This window comes from Anastrepha ludens, chromosome 6 (genome assembly GCF_028408465.1).
Source record: "Anastrepha ludens isolate Willacy chromosome 6, idAnaLude1.1, whole genome shotgun sequence".
In the NCBI taxonomy this organism is placed as follows: domain Eukaryota; kingdom Metazoa; phylum Arthropoda; class Insecta; order Diptera; family Tephritidae; genus Anastrepha; species Anastrepha ludens.
In genome coordinates this window covers 60,712,569-60,722,245 of record NC_071502.1, presented here as the reverse complement: position 1 = coordinate 60,722,245, position 9,677 = coordinate 60,712,569, and the positions used below count along the sequence as shown (strand labels likewise).

Here is a 9,677-nt window from a genome sequence, read left to right as displayed (position 1 = left end):
ACATATTTGTGTATAAGTGTCAATAACAACACATCTTTCTTATTGTTGAGAAACGTTTTGTTTTTCGCCTAGTTGCCGTTCGTCGCGGGTGCGTCGGTGTTCCCACTGCCAAAATTAAATCGCAGGTACGATTACATGTAAACATGCACACATTTATTTATGTACTAATCGATCCGGGTAGCACGAGGCTTCGCCAAGAGCAGTAAAGAGAGTTTATTAAATTAAGCAAACAATAGACCAAATGATATTTTTTCAAATACTTTTCATTTATATTTAAGTTTTTAATTAATTTTGAAATTAAACTTAATAGAGAGGAAATTAACGGAATACGTTTCATTTAATTCACATGTTAATTGATTTTATTTATTAATACATTTTAAATTCTTGCTGACTATATTGGGTATTTTCTTCCATATAAAAATATTTCGAGCATTTGTGATATTGGATGTAATCACATGGATGGCAGCAAAAACACAACTTTAAAAATTCATAGGCCTGTCCCATGATTCAATTATAGAAGGTTAGGTAAGTAAGCAGCTTTCTCGCTCCCTCTTGACAAATTGGCTCCCTTATTTGAAAACATGTTGCTTCTTTACAAATATACGTACAATTTTTATGAAAAAACTTTTAAATTGTAGTTAAAGTTAGACTTTTGGTGCAAATTATATGGTCGGCAACACCGTCTCCACTTTGACGCTTTGCCTTGTTATTATTCGTTGAAAATCATTTGTTTGTTTGTAAACGTTCCAGTAAGTAAAATAATAAAAACTAATTATTTTGTAAATTAATGTCCTTTTTCGCTATTTAGGTCGATTATGTCTTCCGTATGGTGGTGGTCGATTATTCGGAGTTATCTTTCTGCTGCAGAAAACCAACGGTTTGTGAGTTTTCATACACGTAAGTCCAGATCAGGCATTTGTAAAAATTCTTATTAAACTTTTTCACATTTAACTAATATTTGTTTTGCAACTACGAACTAACTTAAAACACATCTATAAGTATGTAAGTGTGTTGTTTTGTTTTAATGTAGATTAAATAACCAATATACTTAGTTTTTCTCTTATTACAGGACTAATTAGCTACTTTACGTACTTTTTTACTACCTTTAGGCAAGAAGGGGAAAACATTTTTCCCTCTTACTCCATCCTTCGTAAATGCAGCCCTAAAATAAGGGAGTGTCAAAGCGCCCTTGTCTTTACTTACCTAACCTTCGATAATTGATTACTGTTAATTTTTTATATAAATTTTTTATATAATTTATATTTTATATAAAGTTTTGAGCCAGTTGAAACTTACACTACACCACAAATTACACAAAATTTGAAACTAGAAACTATACTTCCATAAAAAACGATTCAAACTTGTCACTGTTATTTAACGCAGTAGAAATAAAAAAAATGGGGTTGTCAAATTAACCTATTAAAAGACGTTTGAAATATCATTGAATTTCAACGACCTGAATTTATATATGTACATAGATAAAACTACCTTTCTACTGTCACACAAGCATAAACACTTAACAGCCCTCAATCAGAAGAAAGTGTGGAATCGGGCGACCTTACTGGCCATGCCAAATCGCCAAAAGGGAAGATTAATCAACCAGGAAACGTTTCCTCTACAATAATCATTGTGGCCTGTTTTGTGTGTGCTGTTTCGCCGTCTTGTTAAAACCAAATGTTTCTCAAGCCCAAGCTCATCCAATTCCGGTAGTAAGAAGTCGTTTATCATAACCCTGTAGCATTGGCCAGTGAAATTGACCGTATAGCCAATTATGTTCCCAAAACATTACGGCCCAATCACTACTTCCGCTTATGATGGTTTTCGACACAAAATCGTCATCTTAGTTGTTGAGATTGAGGATGACTTGACAGTAATTCACACGCCACTAACGGCCCGCAGGCATTAACTGATGCACTGCTGGTACTTTGTAGGGGAACGCGATGTTCTCGATCGATCGACTATTCCGGTAGCAGTCTCGCCCTACATGGTCTCGCATGGTTTTAGTAAGTTCGAGTAGAGCAGCTAAGCGCTGGAATGTTAGCCAAGATAGTGAGACACGATTAAGAAATGACGTCGATATTCACGCTGCGCCAGTATCAGCGACCGATTATTTGTAATCGGCAAAATTATTCTACGCTCTTGCACACTCTAGCGTTCCATTGCTTATCTATTGTATACTGCTGCTGTCTGATTCACAAGTGTCAAATATGAATGACGTTCGATGCCATTCGCACCCTTTTTGTGTGTTTGGCCGAGCTCCTCCTCTTATTTGTGTCGTGCATCTTGATATTTACTAACTAATGGAGAGGCCTACAGTTTTAAGCCAAAATCCAAATATTTTTTATGAGAAGTTTTTAATGGGAGAAATGCACTCGGAGGTTTGTGAGTGCCTGCTGCGGGGCAGCCGTTATTAGAAAGAACTATTTCTGCATTTTGGCGTTTCAACGAAAATTCGAGATTCGAGATCTCATCTCATCAGTGTTTTTCCATATACCATCCGGAATGCTGTACTCGACTTCTAAAAAATTCAAAAGTTTATACTAAACGATAATCGAACAGAACCATGCAATTTTTATTTGTATGTATATATGGATATATTATATTTACATATGGACACATGTATGTTTGTATACCTGTTGCGGATATTTTTATAAAAATTTCATTTTCATTTATACATACATATGTATGTATGTAAGTAGAAGCGTCTAAAAGTTGATAGAATTGTGGTGCAGCCAAGTTGGCGATAGATGGGGAAAAACGTGAGCTGTTTACATTATTGCCAATCGCACAAGGAAAAACTTATTCTCTGTACATTGACTGCTACACGCTGTGATGCTTCACCCTTGTATTTTAATGCTTTATATTTTTTACGATATAGCGATACATACGTGCCACATTTGTTGTAGCCTTAATGATGGAGTTGACGGTGCGGTTGGTATTATTAAAGTATACAAACAACGACTGGGGCACTGACATATTCAATGGGGGCGCATTCATTGATGACGTCGGCAGCAAGCAAATACAATTTTTTCATACAATCAATGAAGGAAGCAGGGCACTGCTCTGAATCACAAGTGCTTGCGCATAAGTATTAATATAAAATATACATATGTGCATACATACGTACAAAAAACATTACTAAAAGTGGCAGCAAAAAGCGGCAGACATAAATACTCAGAAGCGGAGAAGGAAAAGTACAATATAAACAAATTTTAAATGAGTGCTAAGTTGAGTTTGCCTGAGGCGAGTAACCGCTGAAGCTGGCGCAGCGTTTAAGGGATACATGTGGGCATACAAATGTATGCACGTGTAGGACAAAGAGCGCAGAAACACGCCGCGCAGGGATGAGTGGAGCAAGCAAATGAGTAGCGGCAACATACTTGCCTTTCTGTTAACTGTTTATTTGCCTGTTGAGTGGTGCCTACAGTTAGTTGTTTGTTGGCACGCTCGAAGAGCAGCCGAGTGAGGTGAGCTGACCTGTTGGCCATGCTGTTGCTCATGTACTCGCCAACATACGTTGCTTTTGAGCGCGTAAACGCGAATGAAAAGGAACACAATTTTAGCGAAGAGAAATTAGAATATTAGCATATTCGACAGTTAGAGTACAAAGTCCTAATAACTCAGTTGATGGCTTCTCACTTCACCTACCACTTCAGCAACTCATTTTAAAGAATACTCGTTTAATTAGAACTTTTGTTGTGCAAAAAGGGAGTCACATCCGAAGAGTGTTAACGACGGACCCGCAAACAAAGAAACAACAGCCAAATAATGCAGTGGCACAGACTAGCACAATCAAAACATGTAAATAAGACTGATTACTTGTCGCCTGCTCTGATCAGCGCGCCGCAACCAGGCAGCCAAACCACACACGCATACACACACAGGCGCGGCACACAGGGGCAAGCGAGCCAGCAAGTAGGCAGAAAAGGCAGCCAGGCAGCAGGCAACTAGGCAGCTATATGGCCACTCGCCAGTCACCAGGAACGTGGTCGCATCAGTGTGCGAATGACTGATTGACCGATCGGACGAATTATTGTCGTTGTAACAAGCAAGCAAGCGGGTCGCTTGCCGTACCCCTATACCCGGAAAGTGCTATCCCCAACCACTATAAAGCTGCTAAAGTGTTGACAATGTGACTAGAGTTAAAATGTAAAAAACTTAGTAATCTATACTTTGGAAATAAATATCTCTAGTAATTGAGAGTTCTTAAAACAAAGTGATTAACTACGAAGTAAAATTTAAGAGTTTTGAAAACCAAAAACATCAAATAACAAAAATGTGACACACATCATTTCACGCAAATCCAAAAGAAAGTGTGCTACTCAGAATATCAGTGATGAATTTTTGAAAACAAAAAACAAAGAAATAAAATATTTAATTCGAAGAAAAAAGCATCTGCCTGCACAATCAAGAGGAGTTAAAATAAGCAACGCATTTTATGTGCGAGAAAGCAGGTAATGTTCAACACTGAGCTTCTAAAAAAAGATATACAGCATTTATTTATTTATAACGCGCTCAAAATATATATATATATACATATATATGCACATTATCTAGTTGAAAGTGTAGTTGCATAATTCATTTTAGCTGCAGGTTGTGAATGTAGCAGCTAATACTTTCACGATCAATGTGACAATGAACACGAACCCCCAAAAATACAAATACCAACAAAATGTCACAAGAGAAGCAAAGGCATTAAAGAAATTTAAACAAACGAAATTAACGCTATGAGAATGCCTATGAAGCAGAAATCCGGTATATCTATAACAGCAGTATGTAGCTTACATGGCGTTCGAACATCCCACTGGGCGTATGAGTACCTTATTGAGCTTGGTTGTCAGTGTAAATACAGTACCTTTTTGATTGCAGTGACTAGTGAAAACTAAAGCAGTTTGTGCAGAGGTTTCACAAAAACCGCGATTAGTTTTTTACTTTGAATTCGCAAGAAATTATTAGAATACTAATTTCTATAAACCGAATGAAATATTTATTATTATTTGATGCATTATTAAAAAGGATATATGTATGTACTTATATACATATGCACATATTTCTTATTTTTGAATTTTTTTTATATAGTTCACAGTCCAAAGAAAATCATAAACTTTGTGCATAATAACAAAGAAATTAAAGAATTGTAATTGAATTAAAATTTCAAATATTTTATTCGGAATTTTTAGAAAAAAATTTAGTACAGCTTTTGAAGCCCATTGAGTTTTAGTACAATAAAGAGCCAGTGTTAAATGGCTCAAAATTCGAGTTGATTTTTGCGAGACTTGCTGTCGAGTTTATGCATTTTCTTACATGTAACGAATGTTAGATTTTTTATGTGAAGGAAATGCGCAATACTGCCGCCAAAAAAAAAAACATAAAAAAACAACAATTCAAAAGTCATCGCAAATTTGAAGCAATCTCAAACTTACAGTTTATTATGCCCAAATTCACTGAGCTATAAAACTGTGTACTAAAAAGTTGTTTAAAAATTTTGATTAAAAAGTGTCAAAATTTTACGAATTTTTTTTAACTTTTAAAATTTTTTGCAAAGTTTGCAACGTGAAGTTTATATGGCTTTAGTTGTAGTTTTACTATATTTTTATAAAAACAACAAAAGAAACAAAAATTAAATAAAAAATGAATAGCTACTTAAAGCTGTTCAATATGTTGCGGCGATAATATTGTGAACACAGGTGTATCTGCGTTTGAGAAATCAGAGTAAAATGATCACATTCAAAATAAGAAAACGAGTTTAAGCTATTCCAAAAAGTGAGTTACTGCAGTAACGAAGGTGCCACTCTCATATTTTTAAAAGCTAGAATCATAAAATTTTCGATGTCGCGAAATATCAGTTATGACTATAAACCAGAGTCGTAATAATCTAGAGTTCACTGTAACTATATAAGATAAACTCTTACATTCAAAAACGTGGCCAATTGCTCGGGTGTAGCTTAAAGATATGGGTGGGCAAGCTTTATAGAGAAAAATTAATGATATTTGAAATATGTAGAAAGAAGTATGGAAATTTTAACCTACTTGTATAGGATGTAGGCGCCAATCATGTATATATACATATATAGTATATAAGTCTTCTTCTATTCGCCACTTCCCCGCTCGCTATCTTTATGCTCGATGGTTCGAAGTCGGCTTAAAACTGTAGGTCCCTCCATTTGTGGAACAACATCAAGACGCACACCGCAAATGGGAGGAGAAGCTCGGCCAAATACCTAACAGTTTAATTTATTCATTTTATTAATTTTTTTACTCTAACAGGTGATCTACAAAACAGTCAAGTTACTGAAGTTAGCTTCTCCGCCGCTAAGATAGGAACTTTAAAGATCCGTATACAAGAAAAATTTGTATTTAATTCTTTGGTGCGATCAAAATTGGACTGTGCTTCTTTAATCTAACATCCAATTAACTTATTTCTATCGAATTTCAACTTATTTCTATTTCTCCAAAAATTCCAGCGGAGTTTCATTCGTTTTGCTCTCAAGCCACTTAATTTCTCTTATCCTTTGCCATTTTAACCTGTCCATCCTTTAGGAATCAAGTCATTTGAAGCGACAAGAACCATTCAATTGCTGTTGTTTGTCTATGATGTCATTTATGGTCTCATTGACTTCCTGGAACTACTGAGCTTATAAACATCAATGTTCCACAAGGAACACTGCGCTATCAGTTCTCATTTCGCGTCAAACTAAGTAAAGCTAACTATAAATGTTTGGACCCTAATACAGGAGCTCTCATCAGATTCAATAGAACAGCCTGGACTTGGATTTTGTTCTCCCGATGTTTTAGCTCAATACTTGGATCTTTAGAGACTTGGACGAAGAGTCTCAAACTTCGTGAATTTGTATATAAGCATTTGATGATGTTGTTCTTGTTTTTGCAGCATATAACATTCATCTTAATATTTGGGGAATGCTACTACAGTTACAATCCATGGCCGAATATAAATTCAGGTTGTTTCGTTAAAGTAAAATCAACTTTCATGAGAGATCCACATTTATTGCTCTATCACTTCGACAAATTTTGGTAATTACGTTAACACATTTCAAATACTGTTGTTGTTGTAACAGTATAAAACATGAACCATGCATTTTTGGGGATGGCCGCTTGAGTAGCAGTCATGTGCTGGCTTAAGTCCCAGTAGTTCTGGTATCATACACCCGACTGACTGTGTGACATATTTGCGATTGCCATTATTTTTCCTTCTTTGCCCTAGCTCTCTTATTTATTCGCACACCAAATATTTTGTAAACTAATTAAAAGAATGAAAATAGCAAACAAGAATTCTTCAAGAATTTGAACAAAGTTTGTGTCGCAACAAATTTCACAAATTCCAAAATAACAATAAAATTACATAAATATACTCATGCACAATACGAATGTATGTAAACTCGTTTAGCACATGGGAAAATATTTTTAAAGGTCATTAGTGCTGTCAATTTTACACTGAAGAAGTATATACAAATCTACAGTCTGTTACAAAAGAGGATAATATTTATTTAGACATTTCTTGCTCAGTAGTATACTGCTTTATTAATATCAAAGGCTTGGACAATACTTAGATTTTTCCGAATTTAGTTATTGAATGAGATGCCGCGAATTGCAGACTTATCATTTTCGAAGATATGAAATTGGGTGATTTTGACGAGCAATGCAAAGTGATAGCCCCACTTCGCCCCTCCGTTTGTAGAAAGTACTCAGTCGTTTTAAGTTTCACACACTTAAATGCCTACAACTTGTTTCAGGGCAGAATTAAAGGCGCAAAATTAAAGTCAGGTTCGTTTATTAACTTACGAGTTTGGGTCTCTTGTGCTGCGTACAACCCAAAAACTAACTAAAATCGGAAGATGTACGCAAACTCGCTGAGTCTGTCGTCTGCTTTGAACAAACAGCAATGCGCCCCTAGATACTCGTATGCGAAAAGGTTTACAATACTATGAGTACTACCCTCGATAATGTGGTTGCAATCTTATGTGATTAACTGTAGGTATATACTTACTTGCATTTATGTCTGTGACTGCATATGCGAGTTTACGAAAATGTTCTAATTTATTATTTTATTTATTCGTTTTTGCATATATTTTAAACAAATATGCATAAATAACGAAAATTAACAAAGAATATTCTAAAGACAAAAATACTTTTTACAAGCTGACAGATAGCGTTGCAATTGGCAAACGTTTAGAGAAATCATTTCTATTGTCTTTGCCGGCCAGTGGAATATCAAAGTATTGCAGCTCGTCAAATAAGCCACAACAAGCTGTCAAATGCGTTAAATTTCTAGACAACGAATGTATATTTTGAGTAGACAAAACAACAAAGAAAAATCTTAGGTGAGAAGAAAGTAGCAACAAAAATTTAGTACATACTGTACAATAACGTCAGTAAAAAATGCTTTGGAAAATTCAATTTTGACGGTAATAAATTACGCGGGAGAGGCAAATATAAGAAAAACTTTATATTTGTATGTGTATATATACTTAGTATAGGTATTTATGTAAATACATACCCTGCAGGGAAAAATTAATGTTGTGACCTATAATACAGCCAGTTCACTTTTCAGCTTAACCAGTTCGTGTTCTATATCTTTCCGTTTAAACAATGTTCTAAGAAATGTCCGGCGATATCCTATGAAATGTAATACTAGCCAAAATGAATTTAATATGTTTCCAAAATACGCAGTTTTGTACCAGTTAAAATACAAAAAAAAACATCAATTCCATTCCAACATTTTAAAATATTCTATTTCATATTAAAAGTGTGTGCAGAACTTCTTTTATCGTAAGGGGTTAAGGGTAGTCAGAGGCCTGAAAAAATTATGATTTTCAATAGTTTTTTTTTTTTGCTAGTCAATTGCTTTACTTTACAAAAATAAAAACATAGGATTAAAACATCAAGTTACGACTTGACTTTAGCAAAATAAAAAAAAAATTAACAATTTCAAAAGTTATCGCTGTTTGTAGCCCGTTTAGAGCCCGTTTCTGCAGAAGCCCCTTGCGTTGACCATCACAAGTCCTTGGCGAGTCATCTAAAATGAATCGCACAAGAAAAATTAGTTTTATTAATAGATAATCTCGTGCCTGATCAAAACTTTTTTTCAAAATTAACAATATGGCGGAAATATTTTTCAGATTTTCGAGAAAAACCCCGATAATTAATTGTTTAAAAAAAATCGAAATTTTTGAAAAAAAAATCCTTCGATCAGGCACGAGTTTTTTATGTTTTTTCAAAAGCAGTATAAATTTTATTCAAATCTACCACTCGATTTTTAAGTTACAGTGATCACGAGCTCAAAAAACATAGTTTTGAGAAAAACGCAATTAAAGTTTTGCGAACGCTCCGGAGCGCACGAGCGACCTTTGTTAATTGTTGAATAACTCGAAAAATATTTATCGAATGCACTTCAAATTTTCATGCAATTTGTTTAACAGGTGTTATGAGTGAATGGATTGCGCTATAGAGAGATGATTAACGATTTTTTATGATCGGAATTGGATGGTATTAATCTCGACAACGAAGACGCGCCGTCTTACGTGCCATACAAGCAACGAAACCATTGACCTTTTACGGTAAGTTTCCGAACAGTGTTATCTCTCGAAGAGGTGATCACACTTGGCCACCGAGATCTTGTGATTTAACACCTTGTGACTTTTTTATTTGGAACCACGTGA

General features: G+C 34.9%; 1 protein-coding gene across 1 annotated transcript in view; it reads left to right on the top strand.

Moving 5' to 3' along the window:
* The first annotated feature begins 3,452 nt into the window (after nucleotides 1-3,452).
* The window catches only part of LOC128866876 (uncharacterized), a 33,518-nt gene continuing 27,293 nt past the window's right edge, over nucleotides 3,453-9,677 (top strand). The window contains exon 1 of the mRNA XM_054107913.1: nucleotides 3,453-4,454. The gene's annotated coding sequence lies outside the window, so the exon portion shown is untranslated. The remainder of the gene's footprint in view (nucleotides 4,455-9,677) is intronic.